The sequence below is a fragment of the Anser cygnoides genome, chromosome 13 (genome assembly GCF_040182565.1).
Source record: "Anser cygnoides isolate HZ-2024a breed goose chromosome 13, Taihu_goose_T2T_genome, whole genome shotgun sequence".
Classification (NCBI taxonomy): Eukaryota; Metazoa; Chordata; class Aves; order Anseriformes; family Anatidae; genus Anser; species Anser cygnoides.
In genome coordinates this window covers 12,448,040-12,460,149 of record NC_089885.1, presented here as the reverse complement: position 1 = coordinate 12,460,149, position 12,110 = coordinate 12,448,040, and the positions used below count along the sequence as shown (strand labels likewise).

The window sequence follows — 12,110 nt, the reverse complement described above, 5'->3', positions numbered from 1 at the left end:
TTACGATCAAGCACAGTTATGGGTAATTTGAACCTCACAACACCAAGCAAAAATTGCCGACAATTAACAGCTTCAAATACAAGCAGCTTTCATCACAGAAACACCACCAAGAGTCCACAGCATTCTACACTCTACTTCACTAGTTTATTTAGACTGTTTTATAAATAAATTTCTTCCTTCAGTTAAAGTGACACAAGCTCACACTCATTTGAACTGCTCCTCTGCAAACACAACAAACCATTTCTAGCAGCTAAGTTTTAACCTGTCACGAAAGTTTTCAGCAATCAGACTCCTAAGCATTAACTTTGGTAATTCAAGTAGCATACGTGACAAATCAGCTGAAGGGAATATAACAGCATATTTCTATGTAGCTTGAAGAATTTCTACCTTTTGCAGTCACCAGTGGACTATTGAAGCCAGTACAGCATGACATATGATGCTGCAGCACCCCTGGGCTAGAGAAGTAAATAATCTGAGTCACCTATAAACAAATTCAAAAGGTCATAAAAAGCTACTAAACCCCATGAAATTAAATAAACACATTAATCAATTAAAAACTATATGAAACAGCAGAGTTGAATTTTGCTGCAGTAGTATCAGAAGGCTTTGGAAATTGCTCTTCAGTAATCCAGTAGAAACTTAGCATGTTTCCACCTCTGCTTATTCTCTTCGATGATTTTTACAATGTGATCAGATACCAGTCTGAAATATCAGAAAGAAATGAAAAATGGGATGGTGGGATTCAAGAAAATTAAACACTAGTATCTAGCTTTCATCCTGTGCTTCTCATTCGTGAATCTCCAGGTAACTTATGCAAGACAGTGAATAGTTTCCTTTTGAAAGTATGAATTGTAGCCATGAGCCACTACATGCATCATAAAAGACAGCATGGCTGGAAGGGGAGCCCAGGCCAGGGAGAGCATGATGGTCTGAGAAACTGAACAGCTCTTGCTCCAAAACTGCAAGCAAGGCTTAAGAAAATAAACCAAAACTCAGCAGTGCATTCTAAGCACTCATGCAGACCCTAGAGCCTCAAAGCAGCACCAGACAAGGATCATTCTTCTAGAAGCTGTAAAGGCATTAAAGAAATCAGACAATGTGTTCTTGCATAAGAGGATCCTACGATAGAACAGCCACTGCATGTTCTTGGCTCTGCATCACTGTCTGTTTTTAAGTACCACAACACCTCCGTCTTTGAAAAGTCCTTTTTCCAACAAAAGAAACTGTAAATTGGCAACTCCCTTCTAATTCTAAAAACGCAATGTAATTTGTACTGTGTGCAGATTAAAAATTCCACCAAAAGATTTTGCTGTGCTGCTGATCTGAGGCTGAAGGCACTCACCTGGATGACCATCTCAGTGTGTGATAACTATCAAAATCAGCCTATGAAAAGAAAAGGGATTGCAAAAGATGCTTCAGGTCTAAGACAAGTAACAAGCATCCAGTCTTAAGCATCAGCATCTTGCAATGGTTCCTCTTATAACTTTTATAAAATGACCTTTCAGGAATGCACTTTTTAAAGTGACTAGTCTTGCTGGTGACATATAGCTAGGGGAAACAGAGAATTTACAGTGATTAGAACAGATCAAATTTATGGACTAACGAGACAGATAATGCAGTGAAGCAAGGAATGAAATGTAAAGAGGCCAAGAAAAAATTAAACACATGTTATATTCCAGCTTGAACAGCAGCGTACAATATACAGGAAATACACTCTTTTAGAATTGCATAATGTTTAGTAGCATTACCAAGGAAAACCAGAAAAGATCTTGCAGATCTTACAAACTTTTTAATACAAAGTAAAAAACAATGGAAGGCAGTAAGGCAAGTTAGGATGCACTGCTGAATAACCTGCATGAAATGGACAGGTACAATCCCAGGAGCGCTTGGTGTCCTGTTGGAAAATGCAAGATACTTCCAAACAGATTTTTGGAATGTTCAAACCTAACCCTGAAAGATTTCATAGGTATCAGGTTATTCAGACAATAGTAACATTCTTGCAAAAAGAAATCTACAGTTACAGGGAATAGTCCTAAAGCCTGCGGGATCTCCTTCAGGTGTATGACAGATAAACGCAACAGGGAAAGTGTCTCCCAAAATGAAAAGGTGTAGCAAGGAATAAAACTGTCTTTGAGAGAAACAGGAGTGACAAGCCAAGAATTTGAACCTGTCCCCAAAGAAGCCTTGGCAGTCTATTAGTCATGGCTGAACCGTATTGTAAAAATGCTGTCTCGAAGGTATTTTTTCATCTCTCTTTGGTTCTCTGTATTTTTTCCACAGTTGTATTCAGAATAATGGGAAGAACAGCAACTCTTATACAGCAAGAGATGATAAAAGATTTTAAAATATTATCAGAAGTAACAGAATTTTTCCAAACTATTCCTTTAACTCAAGAACACCTGTTTTAAAAAGCCCTTTGTACATACAACTTGATTAAATATTTCCTCAGAAACAGGGACTTATTAGCTGTATTCCTGACTAGTTTCTTAATTGTGCTCAGAAGTAAAATTATCATTTGGATGCTAGCAGTTTTGCTCTTCAACATCTAATCTATTTTGAAAGCTTAAACAAATTCTATAAATATTTAAATTAAATATAATCTGCATTTGCTTAGTGATTTTAATTAAGTTGCTGTTATCCTGAAATGTGTAAATGTTTAAAGCCAGTGCAGTACTGGGATAATGTCAGGACACTGAAGATTCTGTACCATTATTAATACATTTTCCTACGCTTTGTAGGCGGAGTTTAGTGCTATAGTTGAGCTGCTACACAACTACTCAGAATAGTCTTAAAAAAAAAAAACTACAAAAAATATTGAAAAATTAACTAAATTTGAAATTGCTGTGACTCAGATGTAGAACAGGATTTTAATCCATGTTTCTTTTTGTTGTTGTTTGTTTTTATTTCTACTTTAAGTCCAGTTTCTCCAGACCTCCCTTCCACAGATAAAACTCTGAATCTGTGACTTTGAGCCCATAGGATTTTTTCTGGGTCTGATGAAGGAGCTTCACGGATACTTATACTGCTTTCGGAAGAAAAGCTACCTGTGCTGACCTCCCAGTACTCTTTTAAAATGATCGAGGTACAATCCTGTTTAAGTTAAATATGTACTCTTTGCATGAGGGTACAACATCTGAATCTTAACCATGAACTTCCTTCGCGGTAAGTAAACCGAGAAGACCAACAGTGCATGTCCCCAGCATGCTGAGCCCGCACCAAAGATGTCTGCTTTGGTACATCCTCCTCAGTTAGCAGCCTCTGATGACGTTCCTTCCTCCACAGGAAGGAACAGCTTTATACCTGGCATTTTCAACCCTCCCACAACACATCCAGAAACAAGCTCTCCCAGCACAACCATGCCTGGAAAGGAACAAAAATACAGCAGAGATGCGGGACGTCGGATAGCGACAAATTAGGGGCCTAAAGCCAAGAACTGAGAATAAAAACATCAGATATTTAATTGGAAAACCAGCTATTAAAGTAGATTGCAGTTGTTTAATAATAGTTTGTCAGTGAACTAATGTAATTAACTGTTGGACAGAAATGGGGACAATATAATGATTACAGATCTTGGAAAGAAGTAACTAGAGAAGAATAAGCTGTGAAGGTTATATGTCCAAGATTCAACTGCAAGTCATTTTCACTCTTATCCTACAAACAATTAAAATGATTTTTCAATTTATCCTCATCTTTGAAAGCATGACTGTATCATCTACAGTTGCATTTTGACCACAACATAGATACTGTGAAGCATCCTGGAAAACTTTTTCTCTGTGTGGATCTCTGTTGGCTTCAGGGAGAGTGCCAGAAGCAGGGTACAAACTTTGTCTGCCCCTTTCTCCAGAACTGCTTACATAGAAAAGCAGCGGGAACCAACAACTCAACAACCTTAACTTTTAAAATTATTATTCTTTTTTCCCACCTCTGTTCATATTATTTGTCTCTAATCTGCCTGCACAGGTCTCTCTGATGAATAAAATTTGTCACCATTATAGAAATGGAGAAAAACAAATAGATCCCAAAAAAGCAGAATGAAGGAATATTTAAACCCTGTTTCATAGTACAGGATGTTACTAACAAAAGCAAAGGGCAATTATTATTTTACAGAAAATGACATTCAGCCATTCCTTTGCATGGCTTCTTGGCATGTAAGAAGATGGTGTATATAAACTATCTGTGTATCTCCAGAACATCTACTTCATAAACGATAGCATGCTCGGTGATCTTAAAAACAAACAAACAAACAGCAACAACAACAAAATACAAAAATTCAGCCCAACAGATCGAATCCCACACACTTGTTCACAAGAGGTCAGAAGATTAACTCTCATTTTGATCTAACATGGCTATCATGAGAAAGAGCACAATTTTAACACAGAGCAGCATTCTGTTCCATGGACACCAAGCAACTCAGGGCAGCACAGAGCAAGAGGACATTTTCAACCTGCCATCCATCCAACTTCAATCTGTTATGCTGATTCAGTTGGCGACATCTGAAATCCCAAGGCATGAGCACATAGCTGTTCCCTCATTAAAAAGTCAGCATGGGCAATTTGGGATATGTAGATTTTATAGAACACTCTTAGGATATAAAATAGAAAAAAAAAAGGCAGAGAAAAGAGTAAACAAGTAAGCTTTTTTTCACAGCCAGAAAAAAAACAGGCATTAATGTTCTCCAGCACACTTAAATTTCCATCCCATGGAAGTTAGCACTGCTCTGAAATTAAACTGGGTGCGAAGTGGCACACAAACTGCGTCTGATATAGGGTGCAGTAAATGCAGTAAACCCACAGCAGTTCTGCACATCTTTCAGCTTTACCCTCTGTCATTTCCCTTTTTACTACTGTCTTTTGCAGAGAGAATGAGACAGTTGCAAGCACCACTATTAACTCTGTCCCTAGGACACTCCTCCTCTGACATTGTCTTCAATTAGCATTCCCATTTGTAATCCAATATATCACTTGTAATAACTTTAGTGCAGTCAACTGCTTCCTCCTCAAATGACAGCAAGGTTAATGAGGCTTTCTGTTACTATTACTGTATGCTTTGCAGAAAAAAGGGAATGGATTTCTTAAATAAAAAGAGACGGCGTTCTTTTCTTGAAACATCTCGTTACTCTGTGCAACGCAGACAGAAACTTAACAATTCCAGCCCCTGACTGACTTTCCTCTGGACCCAGAAGCCCACACAGCATATGTGCTGTTCACTGGCTGGTCCGTAACACTCCCATAGGTATCAGTAGTGCAGGGACCTTCCCAAACTCAGCCCCCGCTTATTAGCTTACTCAGGGGCTGGCAGCAGTGCTGTTGAGCACCAGCTAACATTTGACAAGAAAAATCCTCCACTTGTCTGCTTGGGGGCTTGTCTGCATGGGGGCTTTCAGAGACCAGAATCCAATACAGCTTACCGTGATGTGGCTACGGGTGCAGTCAGACATGACTGAGGAGGCCAGATAACAGCAAGCAGTATGTGCTTTGTCATATCCCATTAGATTGTATAGAGAGAAAGGCGTTCTCTATTTCATTTGCTGTGACACCTTCATTATTCAGGAAAAATCCTGTCTCCTCCACGTTACAATATTTTTTTTTTCTCTTCCTATATACAAGAATTATACACGTGCAGTTCATTAGGCACTCTAAACAAACTTGCTTTACAAAAATGGAGCAGCTAGGCTCTGAGGACATCCCTTCGCCACCAACTAAGTACAAGTGGGCTGCTCACATCTGACCAGCTTAGGAGTTCCTTCTCCACTCCTGATGCACAAGTGTGGCCAACGGAGAAGTGGCTCAAGTGTCTTTAGACCAGGTCCTTTTCTATAACAGAGGAATGAGTCCTTTGAAAGGAGAGAGTCAAATCCACTGGTGACAAAGCTGTTTGCATCAGTGCCCTCCTGAGGCTGGTTTTCCATGCTAAACCCAACTTGGGTATTTAAAGCGGAGAAAAAGTTAGAGAGAATAATATGCAAAGCGGAAGTGTGAGATATTTAGAAGTTTGACCTGACTATAGCCAAAACTTTTTCATTCAAGTAACTGAAATTAATCCTGTTGTATAATCTTGTTTATCTGTTTTTCCCCAAAGAAAAATACTGATTGTGATTGCTTGGTAACAGCTACAACCAATTGCATCATGACAATAACTTTGATTTTATTTTTATGCTAATAGCACACCATGGTTAGCAGCTAATTTTTACAATTCTTATTTATTAAATTATTAATCTTATCCGCAATTTGATTCAAACTGCTTATGGATACAAGCTGGCAATATAGAAAAATATTTTAATAGGTGCACCAGCTACAAAAGAAATCGTTCAAACATGACTTGCATTTAAATGAGAGTCATCATGTGAAGCAAATTATCTCCATAATTAGTTACTTGAGCCAATTGTTGCTAATTATAATAAGACCAAAGAGCTAAGAGAGACCTCAACTAACCTACACCTTCTCCTAAGAAACGATTAATGGTAACTGCCCTTCTGAACTAAAACTGTTTGCAATTAAGCATAATTTTACGCTTTTAGCAAGAGAATTTCCCGGGCTGTAGTTTTCTTTATATGGTAACAGGAAACATCTAATGCTTAAATATTGGTTTTAATGTAAATTTAAGAGATTATAATGGGGTTAAATCTTAATATAGATACAATGAGATGTCATTGTAATTCTGAAGTGGTTTATTTCAAATATTTTGACTTCAAATAGAAATACTAGATTTAAGTTTAAAAGACAAAACAACAATAACGAACAAAAAATAGGACTACCGCCACCCTTCACACCCACTGGTTACGGAACTCATCTGAAGGATATTACCAAGAAGAATGAGTACAGGGTGGGTCTGAAAGCTCAATCCTCAATGGTGGCAAGGCAGATGGGGCAGGAAATGTAGCCCAGCACCCCCACGCTGATTCACAAGAGCAAAGAGGTCATATCCAAAATAGAAGAGTGCGCCTGGGCTAAGCAGGATATTGGGCGCATCTCAGCTCAACAAGCTCAAACACATCCTCCTCCAGCCTCTGTTTTTCACTGGATCCTGCTGACCTGTTTGTCAAAGTGGGAAAATTCATGCTATTTGCCCCACTGATTTTTCAGTGCCAGTTTTTCTTCAGCATCATGTTCAGCGAGGCTCATCCTCATGCACCAGGATACCATCCCCTCTAGCCAACAGTGAAGTGCAGCACACTACCAGACCCAGAGAAGCACAGGAGAGAGATTCTCATGGCCACATCAAGCAAAGCACTCCCCTAGTCTGAACGTGCAAGCCATGACACAGAGCTGCCTGGGGATTCACTGACATGCCTAGATGAACCCAAGCCCTGGGGCAAGGATGCTTTGCGTGCTCAGCACCCTTCTGCCACAGCCGTGGTGCAGGCACCTGTAGTCCTGCAAGGTCTGGCTTAAGCTTCAGGCTTTGTTTCAAAAAGGAATTAATTCAGGGAAGCCCTCTTGACTTGAGGATCTCTTAAAGCAAGCATAAATCAGTATCACCTTTTCTTGGTGCCAGGTTTTATACTTACTTTGCATTAGCATGAATGACTGCCAAAAGGAAACAGAGAGGAACTCAGGTCCATTAGCTGTACTTTATTTTTTCATGATCTTCCCAGAAGTCATTGCCCACAGCATTCTGGTGCATCAGTGCAGTCCTCATCCAAGTCACTGAAAACCCTCAGTGCAGCCCTGGCATATCTGCAGCTTTTAATCCCGGGTGACAGCAGCACAGGCTGCAAAAAGAGAGCTGAAGCTATGAATAGTATTATTGGGATGAATAAATTTCATGTTAGTTTGCTCGTTCTTCAGTATCACAGAAGAATACACGCTGTCCAAGCTGCAGACATCATATAATGCAGAGTCTAATATACGCAACGTGAAGGAAGTGGCTTTTCTATCAGCAGGAAACATTCTGGCCAAGTTCAAGGATGAAGTCATGCAGAGAAGAAACACCAACTGCTTAAGAGTGAGCAAGCATACTTATGCCAAGAGTTCATAGTCACAAGTCTAATTTTGTCACTGTCTAAAGTACCTCTAAGTTACTGAGCCATTTCTACTGAAATAGGTGAGCTTATTTCTGTCCCCTCAGGTACGGCTCACCAAAATAATTGGCAGAGTGCTTACAAATGTGTGAAGAAGCACACATTAGGGCCTCACTTAAAGCCACTGCCTTCACAAAATGCTTATTTAATGTTCAAAGATAGACCTTGTTCTTTCTAGAAGAACTACAAGGCTACATTTTGCACTGTTAGCTTTAAGACCAAGTGTAAAAAAAGACTTGTCTCCTATCACAGTTCTACTGTATAACAAAACTTCCAGAGGGGCTTCAGAACATAACCTGCTAAGCCTCATTTCTTTATCTGTAAAATAGGAATGCTCCTATCCTACCTAAGAGAGAAAAGTGCAGCTTATTTAATTTAGTTACTACAGCCTTTCAAGACAGTCTCAGAGAAAATTCTGTGAAAACAGTAAGCAGTAACAACAAATAATATTTGAGCTAGGTTTCAGTTTTTGTTTGTTTTTTAGATGTTAAGGATTTCCTGTGGATTTTTCCATTTATTTGTACTTTTTTTTTTTTTCAAATTAGAACATTATTTTCATAATTGCAGCTGTGAAATAAATCTCTTATAAGTGCTTTCCCCTCTAACGTGGGTTTCCAAAGGGATTTACATGTAAAATTATGAAGCCTTAAAGCTGGAGTTTCCTCTTGGATTACTGCTAGGTCACTTATCAATGAATAGTATTTAAAACTCCTGGAAATATACCACTTCTTGTGGAGCAGCTGAAATTCTACAGTCCCTAGTGCCCCCATGTCATGGGGTTAAGAACTGAGCAGCTACAGCTTCCAACAAAGATTTGAACATCACCAGTTTGGGAGTTAAAAACTCTCCTGAACCCAGTACTGCCAAGACTTACAGTGAGAGCACTATGGGCATGTATCCCACCAAAATGTGACATTACCTTCCATGTGATTTCGTCAATATAAAATTCTGCTTTCTGTGTTTTAAGAGTCCAGAAACCCTTTTCTATCAATTGCATGTAATTGTGATAAATATAATAATAATCATCATAAAAAAAATATAGAAATCATTTACGCTTTCTAATCATTTTCTAATAGATAGTTTTGCAGGCACACAGCATCTGCTCTGCAGCATGGGGCCTCCCAAATGCAGTGTTTGAACAGTCACAATCCAGCACACCAAAGAGCCACCGCACAAATCCCCACACCTACATTCGGTTCAAAATGCAATGTCTAAACAAGGATTTTGCACAATTTCATGAAATGCTACACAACGTCATACAGATAAAGCTGTACTGAAGACAAAATGGAGAGAGGGAAAGGACAGCCTTTGGGGGAAAGGACCAACTCTACACAAAGTCTAGCACAGCATAACAAACTCCGCATGTTTGGCAGGTTCGTTGGTACAAAAAAGACTTAAGAGCAATGCTTGAATTTTAGGTATGAAGCTACTAATGTTGTAAATGTCCACATCGTTATGAGTCTCACAAAACTCATAATCTCTAATCAAACAACCCAGTGAAATTTTGAATTTTTGTAGTATCAGGAACAGAGAGGAGGGGGTTATTTCCCATGGCTGAGAACCAACAACTGAAAATAATTTGAACTTAAAATGAATAAGACATTCAAAAGTAGTTAAAAGAACCACTAAACGCCCTCAACGTAAAGATGCTTAGTCATGGTTTTACATGTATGCCAACACTGCACTGCACAGAAAAAATATGAACCCTTAAAAAAATAAATCCTTTATAACCGCTCTCAAAATAAGCTCTACTTCAAATCACTTCCTTAAATTCCCCACTACGAATAATTAAGAATCACATCCAATGATACAGTGCATTACGGTGAAGCTGGTCCTACCTAATGACTGGTCAGAGTCCCTAATGAACATCAATCATTATACAAACAGATGAATTAAACATTATTTATTTACATAATGCATGTAAAATATGTATTTACTTGTATGTGATGGAACTCTTATTGTTTTGTTTGGGAGATAAAAGGAACAGGATGCCTAGTGTTAAAATGAATTTTCTAATTGGACTTTAATGAACCCTGTTACACCTCATGATGCAGCTTTTTCACTTTGAAGATCAGTCAGTTCCTATTTAAAGAATGAGCCTGCATTAAGATTTAAAGGTCTCCCTTTTAGTAGCTGGGACGTGCATGCTGAGTGTTAATTTCAACCACAGGCAAAATATTTTTCTTTTCAAAATGAAAAATAATCAACACATTAGACTAAGGGAATTACTTTACATAATTTTAGATAATGTAAATAGTTTATTTACATTATTTGATTTGTAAGGGAAGCACTTAGGGAAAATACCCTTAGGAAAAAACAAACAAAATACTGCCTATTGTTAGCTGATTAAAAACAATAGCAAGTTCTACATTCCATAAGTATTTTATTTTCCTAAAGTTCCCGTTTGAAAAAAATGCTTGTTTTAGCTTTTCAAAAAGAGGCCACATTTTGACTAGTCTGCTGTGACCAATGTTAAAAACAAACACCTTTAAACTGTCAATACATTCATTATATTCACACTATCAGGACAGCTGTTACTGGATTTTTTAAAAACCTTATTTATTTTTTGTATATGCAGACATTACTATAGCAAAGAAATATTTTGTGTGACTCAAGAAGAAAACCTGTTTCAGACTGCTTTGAAAATTTTAATATACATCAGTGAAGGCAAAGAGGACAGCGTGGATGTCTCCTCTCTCATTTGTGCTTTCCTTGGTTCAGTCTCCTCTATGCTGCAGTGGGGCCCTGAGCACCACAGCAGGGCTCCCAGAATAACCCTAAATATTCTTAGCTACAAGGCGGATGTGGCTTCCTAGCTTTGCAGAATTTTGGAAATATTTTCTTCCTCTTAATATCAACCATTTCCTCTTATATACATCTCTTCCTTTTGCCTCAAATAGGCTTTTATAGCTACTGCATCTCATGCACCTGAAATGCCAAATTAGGCTCCAACATCGCAATGAATTATTCCTATCACTCCCATGTTCCAGACTCAGGAATTCAGATTGCTGTCATAGTCAATAGGTCCAAAATTATCAAATATATTTTGAGTAACATTCAGTTAATTTTGATTACCTTACACCAAACTTGAGATACTGAAATGCCCATCTTCAATCTAGAAAAGTGTACTAAGTTACAATTTATAAGAGAACTCTTAATCTGATGTTGGGCAGGAACTTGCTCTCATGCCTCTGTTATCAAATGCTTCATTCATTGAAAAGAACTTTTCATTTATGTTGCTCTCCTATTCTCTTAACAACTCCCCCATCTCCCATAGAAATATAAAATCCTCATGTAATTACATCTCTAGCCTTAAAAGCTCCTTGCTGCTTTGTAGGAATAAAACATTCCTGGACAATAAATAGGAAAATAATTCCAAAATAAAAATAACGGCAGGGGTGAAACTTCCTTCATGAAGAAAACTAGAACTTCACTTAGAATTTTGAAGACTTCATTAACAAAATTATCTCTGGATATCTACAAATATTAAATTAAGATCAAGACTTTAAACAGTTTGTCACAGAGATGAGCACATCAAAGCATTTCCAAAAGGAAGAACCTGAAATTTGTACAGGTGTCAAGAGTAGAATTGAGAAGAAATTAAGGCTAATGAAGTGCAATGCCTGAAGAAATGGCTAGAACAGGTTTTCATTTACATTATCATCCTCTGGCCTAGTGGGATTAAAAATGAGGCTGAATTCACTTCATAAGATTAGATATTTTATTACACAGAAATACAGATTTCTATAAAAGCTCAGTTTTCCCTGTTTAATCTCCCCTTCTTCACTCTATACCTGAAAGATCTCTGCTTTTATTTCAAAATTATTTGCCTCACCAGGAAACAGAGTAGAAAATACTACATACATTCTCATTAACCTGCTAAAAAGGTGCTGTAGTCCTGGCGCAATCCCTGGGCCAGCTCCAGCTGCTTTCTGTAGACCATGCACCTATGAATCTGCAGATATACCCACATGAGTAGTTGCTCTCAGGTGCCATCCTCTCTAAAGCAACCAGCAGCCTATAACCTATAGTGGCCAACATATACATATGTATGTATATCCTAATGTTCTGTAGCTAAGCAGAAAGGTAA

General features: G+C 38.1%; 1 protein-coding gene across 7 annotated transcripts in view; it reads right to left on the bottom strand.

The window, feature by feature from the left end:
- Positions 1-12,110, bottom strand: part of HTR2C (5-hydroxytryptamine receptor 2C) — a 282,289-nt gene that overhangs the window by 76,670 nt on the left and 193,509 nt on the right. The window contains exon 1 of one of the 7 annotated variants that reach the window (XM_067005377.1): positions 7,508-7,944. The exons of the other annotated variants lie outside the window; for them this stretch is intronic. The gene's annotated coding sequence lies outside the window, so the exon portion shown is untranslated. Of the gene's footprint in view, positions 1-7,507; positions 7,945-12,110 lie in introns of those variants that run through there. 7 annotated transcript variants of the gene reach the window in all.